This window comes from Erythrolamprus reginae, unplaced genomic scaffold (genome assembly GCF_031021105.1).
Source record: "Erythrolamprus reginae isolate rEryReg1 unplaced genomic scaffold, rEryReg1.hap1 H_38, whole genome shotgun sequence".
Lineage (NCBI taxonomy): Eukaryota > Metazoa > Chordata > Lepidosauria > Squamata > Dipsadidae > Erythrolamprus > Erythrolamprus reginae.
This window is the reverse complement of record NW_027248493.1, coordinates 162,690-185,856: the sequence shown is the minus strand read 5'-3', so window position 1 is coordinate 185,856 and position 23,167 is coordinate 162,690. Positions and strand designations below refer to the sequence as shown.

Below are 23,167 nucleotides of genomic sequence, written 5' to 3'. Positions count from 1 at the left end.
ATGGACCATGAGGTTTTCTTCTGCCATCAATCTTCTATGTTTCTAAGGTCCCAGGTCTGGAGCTGTGCAAGGGTTTAAAAGAGACAGCCAGTGCCTTGATTGTACCTGAAAGCCAACTGACAACCACTGCAGTTCTTGAAATAGTAATTTGAATAAGATGTCTCTATGACTAAGTTGTTGAATTCTGTATCAGCTATCTTTTCTGACTGCTCTTCAAAGGTAGCCCCAGGGAGAACACATTGCCACATCCAAGCAAGATATAAACAAGACACGGCAATAATCCTATTGTGTTGCTCTCTTGGCTTCTGTCAGTTCATCAGGACTTGCTCAACAAGTATCTAGCCCTGGATCCTGGCATTGTTTTCCTCCAGATACCTATAGAATTTTCACAGAATATCTTCTGCCCTAGCTTTCTCTAGTATGGTCTGGGTCACTTTAATAAGGGTCTTGCATTCCACAGATATAAATAAAAATATTGATGCTAATATTAGGATAGTGTAGCCTCAAGTGATCACAGGGATTATCATTTGGTTTAATTAAAGGATGCTCGATTATATGACACTTTCAGCAGGCATGTGAGTTCTCTGTGCAGATGGATCAGCCAGTTTGGCAACATCTGATGTAACAAAAAAAATTGTTATAATGTAAATAAATCAAGTTTCTGATGCTGATATACATTAAAATTGGATATTAGCCTTCATAATTATTCTTAATCAGTTAATAAATAGTAAACAGTAAAAACAGTAAAATTAGAGAAAAAAATATAATTTATTATATGACATCAAATGTATACAATTGTAATTATAATACAATTAACTACATTTGCTATATTCCCTGTTCAGCTTTAATATCTTACTGGCTTCCAAAATTCCCCAAAATCAAACATTATATTTAACATATAACTTGCATAACTTGCAATAACAAATATAAAATAAGGTTTTGATACCAAAAAGTGAAAAATTGGAATTGTAACTTAATGGTAGGTTCACTATGTAATTTATTTTCCTTTGGAAGGTTAATTTCCTTTAGTTTTTTTTTTAACAGAAATACGGCTTTTTTATTGTCATTGAAAGACTCTCTTCTCTCCCTCCCATCTCTCTTTGTTTTAAATTTAATCATGTTTTTTTAAAAAAATGCAATGCAATTTATAAAGTATGCACACAAACCCCCATTAATATAAAACCCAAATAATATAGTAATTGATTCATGCTTGCTACTATTAAAGTTACATTTTTTTGTATGAGGTTTCATTAATAAAATTATAAATGACATTTTAAAAATTCAATTATTGTATTTCTGTTGTTATAGAAAGTTGCATTTCCTTTAATAAGCATGAAAACAGCAACTTCATTTCTGTTTACACCGAAAGGATTCTAGATGTCTTAGGACAGATGAGAAAATTACTTAGAATGCTAAAGTAACATATATATGAAATAAAAATATATTTGTTAGGAGTTGGCCACAACATAACCCTTGGTAGATCTTTGCTTCCAGTATTTATTGAAGTATATTCCTCCTATGATGAGAACAGCCAGAGCCACAGGAGTCACTGCCAAGTACCAAGACAACTCGCGGTCTTTTAAAAAAGAAAGAAAGAAAAACCTCAACGTTAGACAACATACTGTGCATTGGTTAAATCATTGTTTTTCTAAGCTGCCTGGTTCCCACAAACACAAGTTTTATCAATAGCAGATGGAACAGATGGTCACATTGATGGATGATCTCTGGTGGGCCCGGGACAGGGGTTTATCCTCTGTCCTGGTGCTCCTTGACCTCTCAGCGGCTTTCGATACCATCGACCATGGTATCTTTCTGCACCGGCTGGAGGGGTTGGGAGTGGGAGGCACTGTTCTTCAGTGGTTCTCCTCCTACCTCTCTGTCCGGTCACAGTCGGTGTTAGTGGGGGGACAGAGGTCGACTCCTAGGTCTCTCCCTTGTGGGGTGCCTCAGGGGTCGGTCCTCTCCCCCCTGCTATTTAACATCTACATGAAACCGCTGGGCGAGATCATCCAAGGACATGGGGTGAGGTATCATCAATATGCGGATGATACCCAGCTTTACATCTCCACCCCATGCCCAGTCAACGAAGCGGTGGAAGTGATGTGCCGGTGCCTGGAGGCTGTTGGGGCCTGGATGGGTGTCAACAGACTCAAACTCAACCCGGATAAGACGGAGTGGCTGTGGGTTTTGCCTCCCAAGGACAACTCCATCTGTCCGTCCATTACCCTGGGAGGGGAATTACTGACCCCCTCAGAGAGGGTCCGCAACTTGGGCGTCCTCCTCGATCCACAGCTCACATTAGAACAACATCTCTCAGCTGTGGCGAGGGGGGCGTTTGCCCAGGTTCGCCTGGTGCACCAGTTGCGGCCCTATCTGGACCGGGACTCATTGCTCACAGTCACTCATGCCCTCATCACCTCGAGGTTCGACTACTGTAATGCTCTCTACACGGGGCTACCTTTGAAAAGTGTTCGGAAACTTCAGATCGTGCAAAATGCAGCTGCGAGAGCAGTCATGGGCTTACCTAGGTATGCCCATGTTTCTCCATCACTCCGCAGTCTGCATTGGCTGCCGATCAGTTTCCGGTCACAATTCAAAGTGTTGGTTATGACCTTTAAAGCCCTTCATGGCACTGGACCAGAATATCTCTGAGACCGCCTCCTGCCGCATGAATCCCAGCGACCAATTAGGTCCCACAGAGTGGGCCTTCTCCAGGTCCGGTCAACTAAGCAATGTCGGTTGGCGGGCCCCAGGGGAAGAGCCTTCTCTGTGGCGGCTCTGACCCTCTGGAACCAACTCCCCCCAAAGATTAGAACTGCCCCTACTCTTCCTGCCTTCCGTAAACTTCTTAAAACCCACCTTTGCCGTCAGGCATGGGGGAATTGAAACATCTCCCCCTGGGCACGTTTAATTTATATATGGTATGCTTGTGTGTGTGTCTGTTAGTATGTGGTTTTTTTTAAATCTTTAAAATTTTAAATTGTTTGATTACTTATGATTTGTTTCTACATGTTGTGAGCCGCCCCGAGTCTTCGGAGAGGGGCGGCATACAAATCCAAGTAATAAAATAAATAAATAAAACAACATGCCATATGTATGGCAACAAAAAGAAATTTGGTTACATTTTGCAAGAATATACAATCAGTGCGCAGCTTTAAAATAGGCAAGTCAGATGCTTCCAAAAGTGTGTAACTGGATAATAGCCTTACAACGGCAAGCTTTTTATTCCTTCAATACTGCCCTTCACTCTGAAAGTGTGTAATATTTTTAGATATCATGTATCACTGATATAATGTAATTAATATAATCTATGACTTTTCAGGCAGGGGTGAAATGCTCCCAGTTTGGGCGTGCCTGCTAGTGGTTGGAGAGCTGGTAGCGACTGTAGTGCGAGGCTTTGCCCACCCACCTGGACAATGCCATTTGGGTTCTTTTACTCTCTGTGCATGCACAGAACACTTTGTGCATGCTCAGAGGGTAAAAGAACCCACATGGTGGTGTGCGGGTGGATGGGCGAAGTCTTGTGCTGCCATCGCTACCAGTTCTCTGACTACTGGTAAGCATGCCCGAGCTGGGAGCATTTCTCCCCTGTTTTTGGGTGATATTGGGATACATTTATGCTACAGTTCATCGACACTTGAAGATACATATGTTCCCCATTCTTGCACTTCTGCCAACTCATAAGTGGTTGTGAATGGTTGTCCCAAACCAATTTTACATGGAATTAAGAGATAATTCCACTTGCTGCTACTCTCCACTGAAGTAGAATTTCTTCAATGTTTTAGTGTACAGATTGAGCAAGCTATTGTCCAACAGAACACTAAAGTTTAGGAACTTCCAGTTCCTTCTTCGACGAGATCGGAAGCGGGGACCGCAACCTCCGCAGCCAGCTCAAATTCAGACCTAAGCCCCCCACATAGAGTGGGCAAAGTGAAGGGGGACCACCAGGAGGGTAGAGGGGAGCCTCATCTTCCCTTCCTAAGCTGGCAAGCTTCTAGCTGAAGGAGGGCCAGAATTAACAAGACTAAGAAGGAGAAAAAATGAGTTATTTACAACCTGAGATAAAAAAAGAGTGTTTGCCTTTAAAAATAACTCCAAAAATACAGGTGGGGGGAGCTAAAGAATACCAGTGGGTCAGGAATGCTAAAATAGTGAAGAAAAACATTTGAGAACTAGGGGGAGAGTTTTTCTTGGAGGGTTTAAAAGAAGATATGTTTTTGGAATAATATCCTATTTTTAAGAGGAAAAAACATTGATACTTGAACTGGAAGCTGTCTCTGCCTTACTATAAATTGACTATTATATATATTGGACTTGTAAACATAAAATAATGAAATTGAACACAGAATAATGAAGAGGAATTTCTGATTTGAAGCAGAAGTGCTGTTTTGGGGGGAATATAGCTCTCAGAATTTTTCCCTTCGTTAGATAAATAACGTGGATTAAACTTTGTTGTAAAACGATGCCAATTGGAAATAAAGACATGTTAAGCATAGCCCAGGACATTAAGACTATTGTAAATAAGTAGTGATGGCCGAACCAAACTCGCACAATTTGGATCTGTACCAAATTTTGCGGTGTTCGGTACGCCGAACACAAACCCAATTTTTTTTAAAACTTTGGGCAAAGTTCAGGGTTGCGTTTGGCGTTCGGAGCTTTGACGTCACCAGCAGGTTACTAAGGACACCAAGGTGATCACTTCCTGGATTCCATGGAATCCAGGAAGTGATCACCTTGGCGTCCTTAGCAACTTGCCGGTGACGTCAAAGCTCCACCCCCGGAATCTCTTCGTGCGAGGGATTTCCCAGCTCCTTCAAAGGGAGGTCTTCACGTAAAAATAAACATTATTATTTTTATGTGAAAAGATGCTGCAGCGGCGCTGCAAGCAAAGAGCGGTCCTTTCACGTAAAAATAAACATGTTTATTTTTACGTGAAAGGACCGTCCTTTGCTTGCAGCACCGTGTTCAGCAAATGAGAGAACCCATCAATAGTATGTTATATCTTGTCCCGGTGCCAAACATTTGACTTGGGTCAACGTAGATGTTGTTTGTATAGATTACTTCTTCACATCAGTAAAGGACAATCCACCCCCCTTCCAAACTTGGTGAAGTAGAACAGAAATTGGAACTACGTCTGATTTCATAATGGAAATCAATGTGATTAGTGTGAAGAAGCGCACCTAAGAAGCCCTCCAAATGAGAGCCAATAGCTCTAGTAGAGATGTATCATTTATTGGGGAACTGATCTGTATGATGCATAGGTTGAGACATTTAGCTTATTAACTTACAAGTTACGGATTCCAGAGGGAATTTTAAAAACTCATTACATAGCAGTAATAAACAAAATGTGGAATAACCTTTGGCAAAACTGGATAATTTTGTATGTGCATAATTTCCCTTCCTCTTCCTTTGGAAACATGCCAAGAGAAATTTTAATTATTTGAAAATAAAACAACTTATTAGAAATCATGTAATTTAAACATGACCTGACCAAAAATTATTCCAGCTCTTTGGGCACTTTATTCCTTAACCTTCTTTCCTTATGTATAAAATGTGAAAATGAATGTCCATTATCAGAGCACTGTAATCAGAAAAAAAAAATGAGGAAAAGATGGCAATAAGTATAATTGGGTTGTTATACAGACCTTTCTTTTTTTCCGTGACTGTCACTGTTTGTACACGATTCCCACCACCATTTTGTGCCACACATCTGAAATCAGTATGAAAATCGGCTTCTGTGATGGAGTCAAAGATCAATTGCACCTCAATAGATCTGTTGTTATTGTCTACGAGTTGCCTAAGAGGGAATATAATCATTTATATTGTTAGGCAGAGAAGCAGAAGAGCCCAGAAGGAAAGGGCAACTGACTGAAGAGTGATATAGCCTAGATTTTTTTCATTTGCGTAAAAAAATAAATCTAATGCAAAAATAAAAATAAAAATCTTGCTATTTGAGTTTTTTTCTTCTCACCTGACCTCTGCTATTAATGTAAGAAAACTTAAACTGAAATAGAATTGATGTAACCACCTCATCACGCATCACACCTCTATTTTGCTCTAAAAATTATCATCTATCATGGGGGGGAGATGACACTGTCTATCATGATGAGATCCTTAACACCAATAACTTGCTCCTTAATACCAATAAGACCAAGGAGCTTATACAGTGTTCCCTCGATTTTTGCGGGAGATGTATTCTGAGACTGCCCGCAAAAGTCAAATTTCCGCGAAGTAGAGATGCGGAAGTAAATACACCATTTTTGGCTATGGACAGCAGTGTTCCCTCTAATTTTTTTTGGGGGGGGGCGGAGAAGTATAGTGTCTGAGCGGCAGTCTCTTCGGGACTGGGCAGCACAGAAATAATAAATAAATAAATAAATAAACAAATAAACAAACAAATAAATAAATAAACAAACAAACAAAAAACCCACCCTGTTTTGCCTCAGAGAATTTCAAAATAAAATACTGTACTGTGTGTCTATAACAGTGAGCTCATAATAGGGCAACTCTATCAATATCAAAATGCCACTTAAATAGTTGAACTAGTTTCAAACTAGATTTTGATTTTCTTTCTCTCTTCCTTACTTCCATTCTTTTTCTTTCTCTTTTCCTTCCTCTCTTTTTTCTATCTGTTTCTCTCTCTTCCTCTCTCTCTCCTTCCCTCTTGGCTTCTGGGCAGGTTTTGAAATCTCTGAGTTGATGATGATTTTTAAGTGAGTAATTGCTCACTGCTCAGCTTAGAGGGAACTATGATGGACAGTATCACAAGCCTTCACTTAACACTTTAAATCCCTAAATTACCATTTCCCATTCCCTTGACAACAATTTACTCACCATTATTACTGGTACTCACCATTGAATAAGACACTTAGTGATCCTGATGTTTATAAACATAATTATTTATTAACAGTAATTTTTTTTGTTATTTATTTGCAAAGATCATTAGTTTGGCGATGATGTATGATGTCATCGGGCGGGAAAAACCATGGTATAGAAAAAAAAACAAGGACAAATAGGCTGAAAACATCTTCTATATTCAATTCTACTATATTGAATTACACATCATCATCATCATCATCATTATTATTTATTAGATTTGTATGCCGCCCCTCTCTGCAGACTTTATAATGCAATATTAATGCAATATCAGGGGTTTTCAATTAAATTGTATAGAATATAAAGGATGTATTTTTTTTTATGTACTATATAATGTACACTGAAGATGACATTTAATTTCCTTGTACGAGGTGCTAAAAACCAAAATGTCTTCCCCATTAGCACTGTCTGATCAGAGGGAGCAATCCACTTGGATCCATTTTGTTGAGTTTTCTTACAAAAGAGGCATGAGGCTGACTTATGAATAACAGCTCTATTAGAAATAAAGTGAATCCAGTGAAAGGCCAGCCTGGCAAGCTCTCTTTAAATAGAGGTCTGCCGGCTGGCTAAACCAATCAGTGCTCTTTATTCTCCCCCTCTGCAAAGCAGATCTTGGTGGAAACAACTTGCTTAAATTCAAATACTTAATACGCAACACACTTGTTCATGCTTTGGCCGTCTGGATAATAAAGCCCTCAGTAAGGCTACTGAAGAGTTTCTAGAGCCCTGTAAGAGTGACTGAGTCAACATTATGTCCAGATAGTTGCCATTCTGTTGCTTTGGGTCTAAGCATTTATGTCCTAATAAAGTGGAGAATGCCAATCAGTTTTAGAATAGAAGCCTAGGCATTGCCTAAAAACTAGTTAGAATAGAATAGAATACTAATTAATGGCATATTGTGATGCTCCCAAGATTCTAAAATGCCTTCCTGGGACACATTAATTGTTATTGTAGACAGTATCTCCAGTGCTTGGTAACTGATGGGAAACATGCTTGGAATTTGTCTGTTTTGTAGACAATATTTTAATCAAACACCCTTTTAAGCGTTGTCCTGGCCGTTTTCACAATGCTAGTTTGATGTTTAAGATGTCTGAATCTTCCAAAAGACACAAGCTGTTTTACAAAAAATAATTTTCCAAATGCACTGTGTACATAATCTCTGTTTTCAGTTATATTTGCAAAGATTAATTTGATTTGAATAATTAAAATTAACTTTTATTAAACTATTAACAATTAAATTATTCAATTTTATCAGTAGATACGTAAATGCAACCAGTTTTTGACTACCTTTCATCAAAATGTTTTTAAGATTATCAAATTGAGCCTATTTAGCTTTCGGAGATCTGCCAAGATTAGCTAGAGGGTGCTATAATGTCCAGCATCATGCCTGTGAATCTTATAGTTCCTGATTAGCTTCAATAAAGGTTTTGATTGGTTTCTGTTCGGCATTTTTCTGATATTTTCACCTTAAGGTATAATCATTATAAACAGTTCCCCAAATATTGCAATATAGCAATAGCACTTAGACTTATAAACCACTTCACAGTGCTTTACAGCCCTCTTTAAATGGTTTACACAGTCAACATATTGCCTCCAACAATCTGGGACCTCATTTTACTGACCTTGGAAGGAATTGAGCTGGTCAGGATCGAACAGCTGGCAGTCAGCAAAGTTAGCTTGCAATACTGCATTCTAACCACCACTTAGAGAGGGCTGTAAAACATGTGAAGCATGTAAGGTTAAATGGTTTAAGTGTTAGAATTCAGGGTTTTGGACAAAGTGATTTACGAAGGATAAGATACAAAAAGCTGAAAATGATTATACCAGATCATTCTATTTATTTTCTAAGACAACCCGACAGCTTTAACAATATCACAGGAAAAACTGTCCTATCTCCACCATATTCTTTACAACCAAAGAATTTTCAGAATCAAGTTCACATAAAACATGCAGTAGCTTTTATTTAAACTAAGATATTGTGATGAGCATTAATCATGACAAAGGTTGCAGTTAACCGGTCTGCTATATCCAAAATCTTGTAGGTCTTTTCAGATGGGTACATAAAATACTATTAATGAACATTTCATATGCCAGTACTGAATTTTCCCATTCAGATTTTCAAAACCCTTTAATACAGTGGTTTTAATTATGTCAAATCTTTCCCATTTGATTTCATTCTTCAGGTTCCTTTCTCAGATCTCAGGTGAGTATTGTAGCACATTACACAACGAAGACACAAAGATTTCATAGGAATAACTTTATTTTGTGGCTTATAAGGTTTATTTGTTTGTTCATTTGCTTTGATTTATATTTCACATTTCTGAACGATTTATCTCTCGCAAGGAGAGACTCTAGCAACGTACGATAACATATCAAAACATAAAACAATATATAAATATTAAAATGTTAAAGTTAAAAATTATAAAAAAATTAAGCAGGCAAGAATAATTAAACCCTGTAGTAGTTGACAAAGGAAAGAGAAAGGCCTTGTATGCTCCTTTGAGTTCCCTATACAAGGCCATGTTTTGACCCCTTTTATCATTTTTATGATTAAAAATAGTATGTGAGCCAGTGTTGTATATTTGTTAAGACACCAGGCTAGAAATCAGGGGATTGTGAGTTTTAGCCCCATCATTAGCACAAAGCTAATCAAACAAACCTTGGGCCACTCACTTTCTCTCAATCTGAGATAATGGCGAACCACATCAAAAGCCTTGCAAGAAAACTGCAAGAATTTATCCAGGTAGTGTCTGAAAATTGGATATGACAAGTACAGGAATAATTTATACAAATGTATCCAAATTATATAAAAATAGCTATACAATTGATCAAATTATTAAATCTGCCCCTTACTATAAAAGGCAATCTCTGAAAATAGTGTATTGCATATATTTTGTGATTTGAAATATAACAATTGTTTCTGAATTATGGACAATTCAAAATAATTCATTTAATAGCAAAAGAGTTTAACTAAAAAAGTCAAACTAAAATTAAAAAGAACACTTTACCCTTGCTTCCTGGTATGGTGATTTATTTAAATATGTCGTTTCTATTTTTCTCCCTGGGAGATACTATAGTAATACTCATAGTATATGGATTGTACTAGATTCCATATGTAGTGTATTTGGAATATACAATAACTCTATAGAGAGAGTAAGTTCATGCTGAAATATTTTTCACAACTATCCTGAATCTTCCGTTTAAGGCAGTACAAGCAAAGGCATATTGTGTAGACAGTTGTTCAAAAGACAGAAATATGCCCACCTCATCAACATATAGGCTGTTTGTTTTTCAATGGAAATTCTAGTAAGGATACCAGTTAAAGGGAGGACTAGAGCTCACCCTTAAAATACTTGATTTACAAGGATTAAATCCTTGCTAATAGCTATAATTAACATCAGTGCTAGATTAGTATTTTATCATTTTGCTCAAACCCTTGGGGTTTAGATTAAAACTCTTTTTCATATAAAGTTTTCTAATAGAACAAATAGCTCCTTATATACTCACTTATTTTGCATGTAAAACAATAGTATGCAAAAAACAATTTCAACTTCTTCCTTGTCAAGCATTCACATTATTTTGCCACTTGCCCAAGTAGCTCATGTACCTCACAGCCTATGGATGAATAATCTTTCAGAAAATACTGTTCTGAATTGTGATTCTGTTGATCCGAGACTTGGAACAATCTCTAACAGGTGCAAATGTGTGTTTATCTATAAGGATCCACTGGAATAGATTTCAAGCAAACACTTCAGGTGTGGCTTTGACGTCATCCATCTGATATCTGAGAAGTGTGAAAAGTTATTGGCAAAAAATGCAAGTCTGAGGAATGTGGGCTTGGGCTGGCTGGCATCTGGTATCTCACATTCTTCCAGAATCTTGTAGTTGCTATTCCAGTGGTTTCTGTAAAAGTTCCCCTCCATGTGAGTACACCATGTTTTTGCTTAAGATATCGGAGGGATTCTGGCATACTATTGAAATCTTTTATTTTGTCTAGCTCAATCAGTATAACTTTGGTTTCCTCCTGGATAAGAGCACTGTAGATTGCACGTTCCTGTTCAGACAACAAACTCTGCACACCACCACAATATAGATCTGGCATTAAAATAATTATCACTCTTCTGCTTAACTTGATCATTTTATCCACAAGAGTAATGACAGCTGTGAATAAAAAAAAACCTGAATCAATATGGGCCAGGTAAGGCATTCATTTTAATCAGGTACTGATTATAAAAATTGCTTAATTTTAGATATTATGGATAGTGTTTCTTGTATTTAAAGAAGTGAACTGAATTGAATTGAATCACCTCAATTCCTAATGACTTTATGGAAACTTCTCCCTAGTTTTCTTGGATACAACAGAGAAATGGCTTGCAATTGCTTCTGCAAAACTTCATTTCCCCTGTTGTCTAGTCTAGTTACACAGACAAATGACTAAACCATTATTAGCTAGTTATGCATCACATTTAACTTTCTTTTTGTCTTATAAGGTTCAACATTATGATCTCTCTATGCCATACAGTTACACTCAAATAATATATATATAATATCATCAGTCCCTAATATGCTGCATGTATGTTTATATCTTCCATATTTTATCATTATATATACCTGCTCAAAACTTGTACAGGAAAATACCTTCCTAAGATATTTTGGGAGTTAAATATTTTTATATTGCAAATTGTATCTGTAGTAGCTCATCTCAGAATACCAGCCTTGCTGACAATAATTGTGTCAGTTTGAATTTTTATAGGAAAAATTCTTTGTGCAACAATTTAACTTCTTATTGTCCAGGTATTTTTAAGTCAAAGGCAGGAAGACCAGAGCTTCTAATGTAGTTTGTAAGCTACACTGACCCTGGGCAGTCTCGTTAAAGTCAATTCTATTCTGCCAAATATAGATTGAGAATTTATCCATTTCTATAAGTCATTTACACCAATAATTATGCCCTAATCCTTGAATGTATATGAAGTTCTAACTGTGAACTGGAATTCTTTTATCCTTATCCATATATTCCTCAAGGGACACAACTGTGTTTATTCTCAAAGTAGTGCATGTTTTAAACCCTAATCAGGAATCCTATAAACTTTATCACCAGATCAACATTTCAAAACATTTACTTAAGAGTTGCCCTTTAAGGAACAATTTTAAAATTTTAAGTGCAGATATTAAAGATAAATACCTTGCCCTGGCACATCATCCCTTCCAAGAATAAAGAGCTTGTAGCCACATTGTTTTTCTAGGATTTCAGGTAATAATTTGAAGACAAAGTTTTCTGTCAAATATACATAGCTTGATATATTGTGAGTGTTAAATCCTGTAAATTCTGTAATGTTCTATAATGTTCTGTATCTGGGTTAACTTGTTAAACAAGAGTTGTTAAGCAGAATTGAAAGGAACCATAGGCATTGTTTACCTGCTTCCTATTGGTTGCTGTAGAGGGCGCCAAAATGGAAGAGCTGTCAGCCGCCGGCTGTTGCTGAGGGAAAGTCTTTAAATAGCCGAGCTACTTGTCTTACGCGCTTCTTCTGTAACTCGCGTATACAGTGAAAGTGTTTTTCCGCTCGCACAGAGCCTGTAGAGAATAAAAAGGATTTTACTTGGAGACCGTGTTTCTCGGTATTTTACATTGGCGACGAGGGTCTTAGCGGTAATTTTTTTTTAGGAAGATATCACTATGTCGACCCCTTCGCTGATTCAGCCTCCGGAGTTGTTTGACCCGGAAAGGTCGACTTGGTCGGCCTATATGGCCAAATTTGAGATATTCTTGGAAGCTGCCGGTCTACATACGACTGAAGACAGCAGGAAACGCGCATTATTTTTGAATTATTGCGGCACGCATATTTTTGAATTAGCCGGGACTTTGACAGATCCCGAACCTCCTAATTCTGTTCCATGGGCTACTTTACAAACAAAGTTGGCTGCCCATTTTAAACCAACTAAGCCGCCCATAGTTTATAGGCATCAATTTTCCCGTATGTCACAATCAGATGGGGAATCGATTAACCAGTTCGCAACCAGGCTGCGCACTATCTTGGCGAAATGTCAATTTGACAATCCGGAAGCCAGATTGACAGACACCCTTATTTTTGGAATGCGAAACGTTACCATAAGGAACAAGCTCTTGGCAACTGAAGATTCCACATTACAAGACGTGATTAAGGCTGCTCAGACAGCTGAGGTAGCTGAGGCTGCGGCAGCTGATTTAAAATCCAATGACAAGCTGCACACTGTTTTTAAGATAGCAGACTCTCAGCGTACCTCGGCTCGCCGCCTACCTGACGTTCAGCTCGCCGAATATGAGGACTACAATGAGCACTGCTGCTACCTTCGAGGACCGCCAGAAAGGCAAGCCCGGACAACTTTTCCTGCCTGCGCTGGATGCAGAGGTCAACATCAACGGTCTCGCTGCCCCTTTAAGGACGCCTTCTGCTACCGATGCGAGAAGAGAGGCCACATCGCCGCCGCTTGCCGTGCTGCATTGCCAGATGACGTCTCTTCTCCACAAGGTCAACAGCCTTCCTTTGCTGCTCCACGAGCCTACCGTCCTTTCCGGCCACAAGGACAGGGTTACCGCCGTCCTTGGAATGCCAGAGGTAACCGCTTTTTCAGTGGTTCTGCAGTTTACCCTCCTGCCCCTAATAAAATTGTTGTCCCCCTCCTCTTAAACCATCAGCCGTGCCATATGGAATTGGACACTGGCTCAAAATATACACTAATGCCCTGGCATAAATTACATTTGTATGTACCAAGTTTGGCACGGGACGAATTGCAACCTTTGGACATTGCTATCAATGACTTCCAGGGTCACCCTATTAGTGTTTTGGGTAAAACCAGGGTTCCTATAACCTATAGAAATGTGCACCATGTTCTCCCTCTGTTAGTTGTGGACGGAGCTAATCATTCCCTTCTAGGGTTGGACTGGATGGCACCTTTGGGGTTAGCAGTCACGGGTCTTAACAAATTGACATATTCTACTGCCCCTAATTTTGTCACTGAATTTCCTGAGGTTTTCCGTGCTGGTCTGGGTACCTTTAAAGGTCCTCCTATCTCTTTTTCATTAGACCCCTCTGTTCCTCCCGTTAGATTAAAGCCTCGCAGGGTGCCCTTGCCCTTGCTTAGTAAACTAGATGAACAATTAACAAAACTTCAAGCACAAGGTATATTGGTTCCAGTGGAACATGCCCCCTGGGAAACCCCAATTGTAACCCCACTAAAGCCAGATGGATCGCTACGAGTTTGTGCGGATTACAAATCTACTATTAATAAGGCACTACAGCACAACTCGTACCCTATTCCAGTAGTGCAACAGCTGTTGCACACATTGGGTTCTGGGAAAATCTTCGCGAGATTGGACCTTGCGCAGGCATACCAGCAATTAACTGTAGATGAAGCCACTGCCTTATCGCAGACTATTGTAACGCACAGGGGTGCTTTCAAATGTACGCGCCTGCAATTCGGAGTGAGTGTTGCTCCTGGTATATTCCAGCGGTTAATGGAGCGCTTATTGGGGGGCCTTGATGGGGTGGTCCCGTATTTTGATGACATTTTAATTTGTGGTGACACCTCTGCCCAGCTGCACAGTCGAATTCGACAGGTACTCACGAGATTGAGAGATAAGGGTTTGCGGCTGAAACAAGAAAAATGTGTGTGGGGGACCCCATCAGTTGAATTTTTGGGATTTCGTATAGATGCTGAAGGCATTCATCCCACAGAAGAAAAAGTTAGAGCCATTAAGGAAGCGCCTGCCCCCACTTGTAAAGCGGAGCTGCAAGCCTTTTTAGGGCTATTGAATTTTTATGCTGTTTTCCTAAGACAAAAAGCCTCCGCAGCTGAGCCCCTACATAGGCTCCTCCATAAAGGGACAGATTGGCACTGGGGTGAAGAGGAACAACGGGCATTTAACGCGGTTAAGGATCTTTTGTCTTCCCATAGCTTAGTGGTGCAATATAGCTCAACACTCCCAGTAAGGCTCACATGCGACGCTTCTCCGTACGGGGTGGGCGGAGTGTTGGCCCATGTCTTCCCTAATGGGCAGGAGGCACCAATTGCCTATTTCTCAAGAACGCTATCCGGGGCTGAGCGCAATTACGCGCAAATTGACAAGGAGGCTTTAGCATTGGTAGCCGGGGTGAAAAAATTCCACCATTATTTGTTAGGGAGACCCTTCCAATTAGTTACAGACCACAAGCCTCTCTTGGGTCTGCTGGCCACAGGACGGCCCACTCCTCCCTTCATGTCTCCCCGTATGTCCAGGTGGGCTATTTTTCTAGCTGCATATGACTACAAGCTCATTCATAAAGGGGGATCTGCTATTAATCACGCAGACGGCCTTAGTCGCTGTCCATTGGGACAGAGGGTAGAAGACCCAGCGCCAGCTGCTGAGGTGCTCCTTATTGAATTAGATAAGACTCCTGTGGTCACTGCCAGAGAGGTGGCATTGGAAACCAGGCGGGATAAGGTTTTGAGCAGGATTTTGAATTACATTCTAAAAGGCTGGCCAGCAAATGGGAACGATCCCTTAGTGGGTGAATTTAAAGCAAAGCGGCTAGAACTATCAGTTATGCATGATTGCATACTCTGGGGAGAGAGAGTGGTTATCCCCACGGCCCTGAGACCGCGGGTTATGAAAATGCTGCATGAGGGACACCCAGGGGTGGTGAGGATGAAAGCATTGGCAAGGGGATATTTGTGGTGGCCGGGCTTGGATAAAGAAATTGAGAACTGGGTGGCAACATGTGGCCAGTGCCAAGAAACGCGGCCAAACCCGCCTAAAACCACCCCTGCACAGTGGGACAGTCCCCAAGGGCCATGGTCTAGGGTCCACATTGATTTGGCTGGACCAGTGGGGAATAATATGTTTTTAATCCTGATTGATGCGTATTCAAGGTGGCTGGAAATAGTACTATTAACCTCTACCACATCATCAGCAGTAATACATGTATTAAGGAAGTTATTCACAACACATGGGTGCCCAGACATATTAGTCTCGGACAATGGGCCCCAATTTACATCTAAACAATTTGAAGTTTTCCTAGCTGGTCTTGGGGTCCGACATGCACTCACATCGCCCCACGCAGCGTGGTCTAATGGAGCAGCAGAACGTTATGTTCGAGTGGCCAAAGAGGCCATTAAGAGGTCAGCTCCAGGTGACATCCAAGAGAGGTTAGACACGTTCTTGCTGACCCAACACATAACACCTAGTCTGACTACTGGGAAAAGCCCTGCTGAGTTGCTAATGGGGAGGAGGTTAAGATCCCCCCTTGATAGGCTGCACCCCTCCTATATCAAATTAAAACCGGACAATGTACTAATACCTGAGCGTGCAGTGGCCGTGGGACAAAAGGTATATGTTAAAAATTTTGATGCGGGAAAGCATTGGGAAAGTGGCATTGTGCAAGATCAAACAGGTCCCAAAACATATATGGTGAAATTACTAGATGGCCGCCTCTGGAAGAGGCACATTGACCACATTAGGGGAAGAGTGGAGAAAGCCGAGAGTGAAGGACATAAAGATAACACTCATCCCCTCCCCACAGGGAATTTCGCAAGGGCTAACAGGAACCCGGAACCAGTTGATTGGGACTTACCTGGGGGAAATAGCCATTCCAGCGCTGCCTCTGCTCTGCCATCTTCTGGTCATGGAAGCAATGCGTCTGCGGGACGAGAGGAACCATCTTCGTCGGTGGACACACAAGTCATGAGCGACCCCAGACGGTCAGATCGGACCTCGCGAAGACCCCCTCACTTAGAAGACTTTGTTACGTACTTGTCCGAATAATACCTGTAAATCATCCAGAAGGGGGAGGGGTGTTAAATCCTGTAAATTCTGTAATGTTCTATAATGTTCTGTATCTGGGTTAACTTGTTAAACAAGAGTTGTTAAGCAGAATTGAAAGGAACCATAGGCATTGTTTACCTGCTTCCTATTGGTTGCTGTAGAGGGCGCCAAAATGGAAGAGCTGTCAGCCGCCGGCTGTTGCTGAGGGAAAGTCTTTAAATAGCCGAGCTACTTGTCTTACGCGCTTCTTCTGTAACTCGCGTATACAGTGAAAGTGTTTTTCCGCTCGCACAGAGCCTGTAGAGAATAAAAAGGATTTTACTTGGAGACCGTGTTTCTCGGTATTTTACAGTGAGGATATAACACATATGCATCATAGACCTTTTCATCTGAAACTAGAAGAAAAGAGAAAAACAAACTCGCTGTTAACCAGAACATTTATAGGAATAATTTTTTAATAGAAATTTACAGTTCATATACCTGAGTTATTAGCTAAGGTAGTGATGGGTTGCTCCCATTTGGCCCATTTCGAGTGAACCCTGAACCCGAACTTTGCCCGAACGTTTAAAAGAGTTCGGGTTCGGCATCCCGAATACTGCAAAGTTCGGCACGAAGCCGAAGTTCGGTTTGCCCAACACTACTTATTACATAAACATTCTCTGTCATTTTTATGACTTACGGTAACATTAATTTGTGGATATTAATCTTAGATCAATTATTACAAAAATTTGGAAAGTCAATTTAAGTTTGGTTGGGATGGGTTAATTCTGGCAATTGAAACAGCAGAATTCAAATATCAGGCCAAATTGGACACTAAATTGGACACTAAATGCTGGAGTAAAACAGCTGGAGTAAAAAGTGAAACTCTCAAGTGATGGAATTAAAACTTTGTAAATTTAATTTAAATACTGATTTAAAGTAGAAAGAATATGTTTAAAAGAGTAAAAATAGAGATTAAAAAGGAGAGCAAAGCTACTCATTGTCACCATCTTGAGCTCTTGTTTGAAAAAAAAATCCTGCCTCAAAATTTGACGCTTACTAAAGTTTCCTAAATAATATAGTATTAACACTATGTTAGGTTAGTCTACTGGGTTGTTAGAAAGCTAATACAGGTAACAATGCTGTATGTTAGAGCTAAAATTCTTTACAGGAAACCCAAGACACTAATGAAAATTGAATAGAGTGTCTCAGTTTGCAGACTACAGTACACCTTAAACTAAGTATCTAACTGATACTTAGTTAACTGCTACATCTTAAACTAAGTATCTACGTGATCTAACTGTAGTTCATAAAATCATATACCAAAATGATTTCTCCACCTTTAACTGCAGCAATACACAAGCACGTAATAGATTGCAGAAAATACCACTTCAGCAATAAAGTGATCAATGCCTGACTGTTTCTTCCCCCAACCCCCAAAATTTTAATCTTAGATTATCTACAGTTGACCTCTCCCCGTTTCTAAGAGGTCTGTAACGGGCATGCATAAGCACATCATTGTGCCTACTATTCCTGTCCTACTGTGCTATTGTCCTTTTTTATCATTACTTTTTACTTACGTTTATACAAACTACTATCCTATATGTTTGACTAATAAAATAAAATAAATAACTATTCAAATCATTTTCTCCATTCCTTTCAATCCTGGCATAATACTAATGTCACTTAGAGTCATTTTGGAGCACAGAAATCTCTGAAATAAGTAATTAAATCAGTCAGTCAGATAATCAATCAATATGTTATACCTTTAAGTCAGTGTTAACTTCTAGTGACTGTGCAGACAGAGTGTACAAGATAATATACAAAGGATATAGCAGTTATGGTAATTGATATCAGTATACAGTACAACATTTTATAGAGGTTTTATTTTCCTATATTCTTCTGCCCTTCCCTAACCATACAAGACAAGAAGTTAGAGGGTGTAAAAGTCTCCAAATCTTGTCCTCTTCATTTTATTTTATTTTTAATTAAGGAAAAAACCCATGAAGTTCAAAAATATAGCTCAAAAATTCTACTTGGAAACAAAATTTTATTGAAGTATGAATAAAATTGAAATATTCTTTGTTTTTAAGTTCAACTTCTGTAAATGAATACAGCAAGCCAAACCCATAGGAATCAATGTAAAAGCAAATAATTTCAATCCATTGTTTTTTGATGTAACTAATTTCCCCAAATATTTTATATCAAAAGGTTATAGTTTTTTTATATAACCACCACAAATAAAAAAAGCTCTCTTTTTAAAAATAAACTGTCTGAGATTATATATATATATCTGTAATAAGAAATCCGTAATAAGGAATCTTTCTTGCTAGAGTAGATTCATTGTTTACTAATTTATTATTTATTCAAAAACGTAGGCTTTTTATATAAGACAAAAAGGCTTTTATTTCTCTTAGTAACTATTGTGTTTGGATGCAACTCATAGAATAAGTTAAAATAGCAATGTTGCACCCTACTGTTTGTATATATATTTTGTCATGTCACCAGAAAAATCTGGAACTGAACACACTCAAAACTGTAGAAATGGTCATAGACTTTAGGAGAAACCCTTCTATTCTACCATCTCTTACAATACACAATATAAACAATAGAGACCTTCAAATTTCTAGGTTCAAGACCTAGAAATATCTCAAGACCTAAAATACTCACCTGACATCAAATACAGTGTAACCTTGTCTTACTAACTTAATTCGTTCCGTGATGAGGTTTGTAAGTAGAAAAGTTCGTAAGATAAAACAATGTTTCCCATAGGAAGCAATGTAAAAGCAAATAATGTGTGCAAACCCATTAGGAAAACCCAAACTTTAAGACTTAAAAAAAAGGTGGCGGGTGGACAAAGTGAAGGCTAACGGAGTGGAGATAGACAGCGAGGAGAAGCGAGGAATGGAGGTCCTAACGAAGGCTAACGCCACCCCAAATTGCTCCCAAAATCACCCCTCCAGATGCTTCCTATGCCGCCCAAAACCTCTCCCAAAACCACCCCTCCAAAAGCTTCCTATGTTGCCCCAATCGCTCCTAAAATTGCCCCTCCAAAACCTTCCTACATTGCCCCAAATCGCTCCCAAAATCACCCCTCCAAAACCTTCCTATATTGCCCCAAATCACTCCAAAAATCACCCCTCCAAAAGCTTCTACATTGCCCCAAATCACTCCAAAAATCACCCCTCCAAAAGCTTCTATGTTGCCCCAAATCGCTCCTAAAATCACCCCTTCAAATGCTTCCTAGGCCACCCCAAATTGAGGTCCTAACGAAGGCAAATCGAGTGAACAAAGGCAGCAAGGAGAAACGAGGCATTTTGAAAGGAGAGGTGATTTTGGAAGACTTTGGAAGCGATTTGGAGTGGCGTAGGAAGCTTTTGGGGGAGCGATTTTGGAGGCAATTTGGGGTGGCATAGGGAGCATCTGGAGGGGCAATTTTGGGAGCAATTTGGAGCAGTGTAGGAAGCTTTTGGGGGAGTGATTTTGGGAGCGATTTGGGGTGGCATAGTAAGCTTTTAGAGGGGTGATTTTAGCAGGGAGATGGGGCAAAGGAAGCGGTAGGTTAGGGGGGATTTTGGCAGCAGGATGGGGCGGCTGCAGGGAGCAGAGAAAGCAGAGGGCTAGAGGGGAAAGGGAAATGGGGCAGCTCCAGCGTTCCCCACCTCGGGACTGCAGGTGCAAGCAGAAGGAGGCGGGGAATCCCAGCGGGGGCAGCAAGCAAATGGGAATTCCCAACGGTGGCAGTCACAAGGCAGGGGAATCCCTGCGGCAGTAAGAGAGCGCATGCACAATAAGAGAGCCCACGCACCCGGGCTCAGTTTCGTAAGGTGAAAATGGTTCTTAAGAAGAGGCAAACAAATCTTAAACACCGGGTTCATATCTCGAAATGTTCGTATGAAGAGGCGTTCATAAGACAAGGTATCACTGTATGTCATCAAAAAAGCACAACAAAGAATGTTCTTTCTGCATCAACTCAGGAAGCTCAAACTGCCCAAGGAGCTGCTGATACAGTTCTACAGAGGAATTATTGAGTCTGTCATCTGCACCTCTATAACTGTCTGGTTTGGTTCTGCAACCCAACAAGACAGACACAGACTTCAGAGGATAATCAGAACTGCATAAAAAACAATTACTGCCAAACAGCCTTCCACTGAGGACCTGTATACTGCACAAGTCAAAAAGAGGGCGGGAAAAATATTTACTGAACCTTTGCATCCTGGACATAAATAGTTTCACCTCCTACCCTCAAAACAACGCTATAAATAGTGTTGGACTGCTCCTGGTGCAGGCCATGCTATAGAGTGGTAATAAAATTGGGGATTCAACACACAGCTACATGTCCCGTGTGAGCGCACGTGCACTCTCGCGCAAGATTTGGCTTCTGCGCATGCGCCCGAAGCCAAATCTCATGTGAAGATGCTTGCTTGAGCAAGAGTTTTGTGATTTTCACCTATTTTTTTGCTTCTGTGCATGCGTTAAAGCAAAAATATCAGTAAAAATCACCAAAATCTCATTCACGTGTGCATCCTCACGCGAGATTTGGCTTCAGGTGCATGCGCAGAAGCTGAATCTTGCATCAATGCGCATGCACCCACTTGCTGCCCATCCACCGACCCCCAGGTGTGTACCATTAGGGCCGGTGATAGGCAGCCCTTCCCTGGCTATAGAGCACTGCACACCATGATAACTAGACAAAGAACAGGTTTTTTTGCAAACGCCATCACTCTTCTAAACAAATAATTCCTTCACCACTGTCAAACTATTCACTAAGGATGCATTACTATTACTATTAGTCTTCTCCTTGTTCCTATCACACATCTCTTCTCACTTATGATTAACTTGTTGCTTGTATCCTTATGATTTATATTAATATTGATTGTTTCCTGATTGCTTATTTGTACCCCATGACAATCATTAAATGTTGTACCTCATGAATCTTGACAAATATATCTTTTCTTTTATGTACACTGAGAGCATATGCACCAATGACAAATTCCTTGTGTGTCCAATCACACTTGGCCAATAAAGAATTCTCTCCTCTCCTATTCTATTCTACTGTCTGACTGACTATTCTTAAAGCATGGTAGTTTATCCCAAGAATTTAACCCAAAGATGCTTTTCCAAAAGGCAACTGGACTTCTTTGGTTTTTTTCTTTGGTCTTTTTCTTCTGGAAGTTTGAAGTACCAGATTGTGTCCAGAATGTGAAGTTCAAAGCTCTGGACAGATAGGACCAATAATTTGAGAGAGAATTCAGAGGGGCAGGTATATGATACCATGACATCTATGATAGTCCTTTCGACAGTCCTAAGAAGGTTCCACATTTAACTCTGATTCAAGTGACTCCCATGATATAGATGGACCCAAATGGCCTCAATGACTTGGATTAAAAATGTTTTCAAAGAAACCAAGAAAGTCCAATGCCTTTTGGAAAAGCACTTTTGAGACGACCATGATCTGGATGATTGAGAATCTCCGTAGATACTCAAGAAGTTAAATCTTACATGATTTATAATCAACAATCCAAATTTGTAGTCTTAAGGGACCCCGCAGTTCTTAATTCATTAATGCAATCACAACACACTGAAGTATATTCTTTGTATTAACAATAAGTTGTAATCTAGTCCCTTGGAGAAGAAATGGTAAGACAAAAAGTCAAAGAAAAGTTGCAAACTTTTTAGAAACCATCAAAATATTTATTCTTTATCAGAGGGCATCAAATGACTAAAGTCAAACTTACTTCCTTTGCTGAGATGTTGGAAAGAATCCCGGTACCAAAGGACAATGTCAACTTTGAAAAATTTGTAAGTAAGCAGCAATGCTACTATAATAAACAATGGTGAAATCAGTCCTCCAATCACATAAATCTGAAAATTTGGAGCTTTATTGGGAGTTGGGGGAGGAAAACAGAAGGGAAAGGGAGGGAAGAGGAGAAGAAAAGAACATTATTAGTAAGTGCCATAAAAAGTTTATAAAAAGAGAAATTTATAAAATTTCCATTTTTTAATTTCTTTTTTCTAAGCAAATTATAAAACATTTCATTATTTTGAAAAGGGACTTCCTATGTCTAAAGATTATCCAAGTAACAACTTTTATTGCCAAAGAGAAAATGATTAGGCTGGCATTACATTTCATCATACCTTTTAAAGTTTGTTTATTCTTATAAATGATACATCATTCAATGTCAAAAACATATATAAATGATACAAAAATAAAATAACAAAAGCATAATGCCACATCAAAGTCAATAGCAAAATAAACCTTTCAGTTAATAAATAAAAGTATTTTTATTAGCAGTTATATCAATTGCTTTCTGTAGGAAGGGAACCCTCATATCATCAAACCAGGACTGGGTTCCACTTACTTTCGCCATTGGTTCACTTTGCAATGTTGCAGGTGTGTGTGTGTGATGGGGCATTGATTCAAAAAGGCATATGCAGCCAACTTATTCCCCTTGTGCAATTCTGCTTGCATGGATGCTCAGTAGCTATCATCAGCCCAAAATACAGCTGAGGAGCTGATCAGCTGTGCTT

The 23,167-nt window shown here is 39.6% G+C and overlaps 1 long non-coding RNA gene and 1 pseudogene across 2 annotated transcripts; both read right to left on the bottom strand.

The window, feature by feature from the left end:
• Positions 1-752: 752 nt before the first annotated feature.
• On the bottom strand, positions 753-6,877 carry LOC139155647 (uncharacterized). Of its 2 annotated transcripts, XR_011557107.1 has the most exons (3): positions 6,854-6,877; positions 5,646-5,797; positions 753-1,576 (listed from the first exon to the last, which is right to left on the bottom strand). It is a non-coding gene; the product is annotated as an uncharacterized lncRNA (long non-coding RNA). The 2 variants fall into 2 exon arrangements; XR_011557106.1 differs by having other exon boundaries at positions 5,646-6,875.
• A 2,241-nt stretch (positions 6,878-9,118) lies between these two features.
• Positions 9,119-23,167, bottom strand: part of LOC139155645 (interleukin-1 receptor type 1-like) — a 44,886-nt pseudogene continuing 30,837 nt past the window's right edge.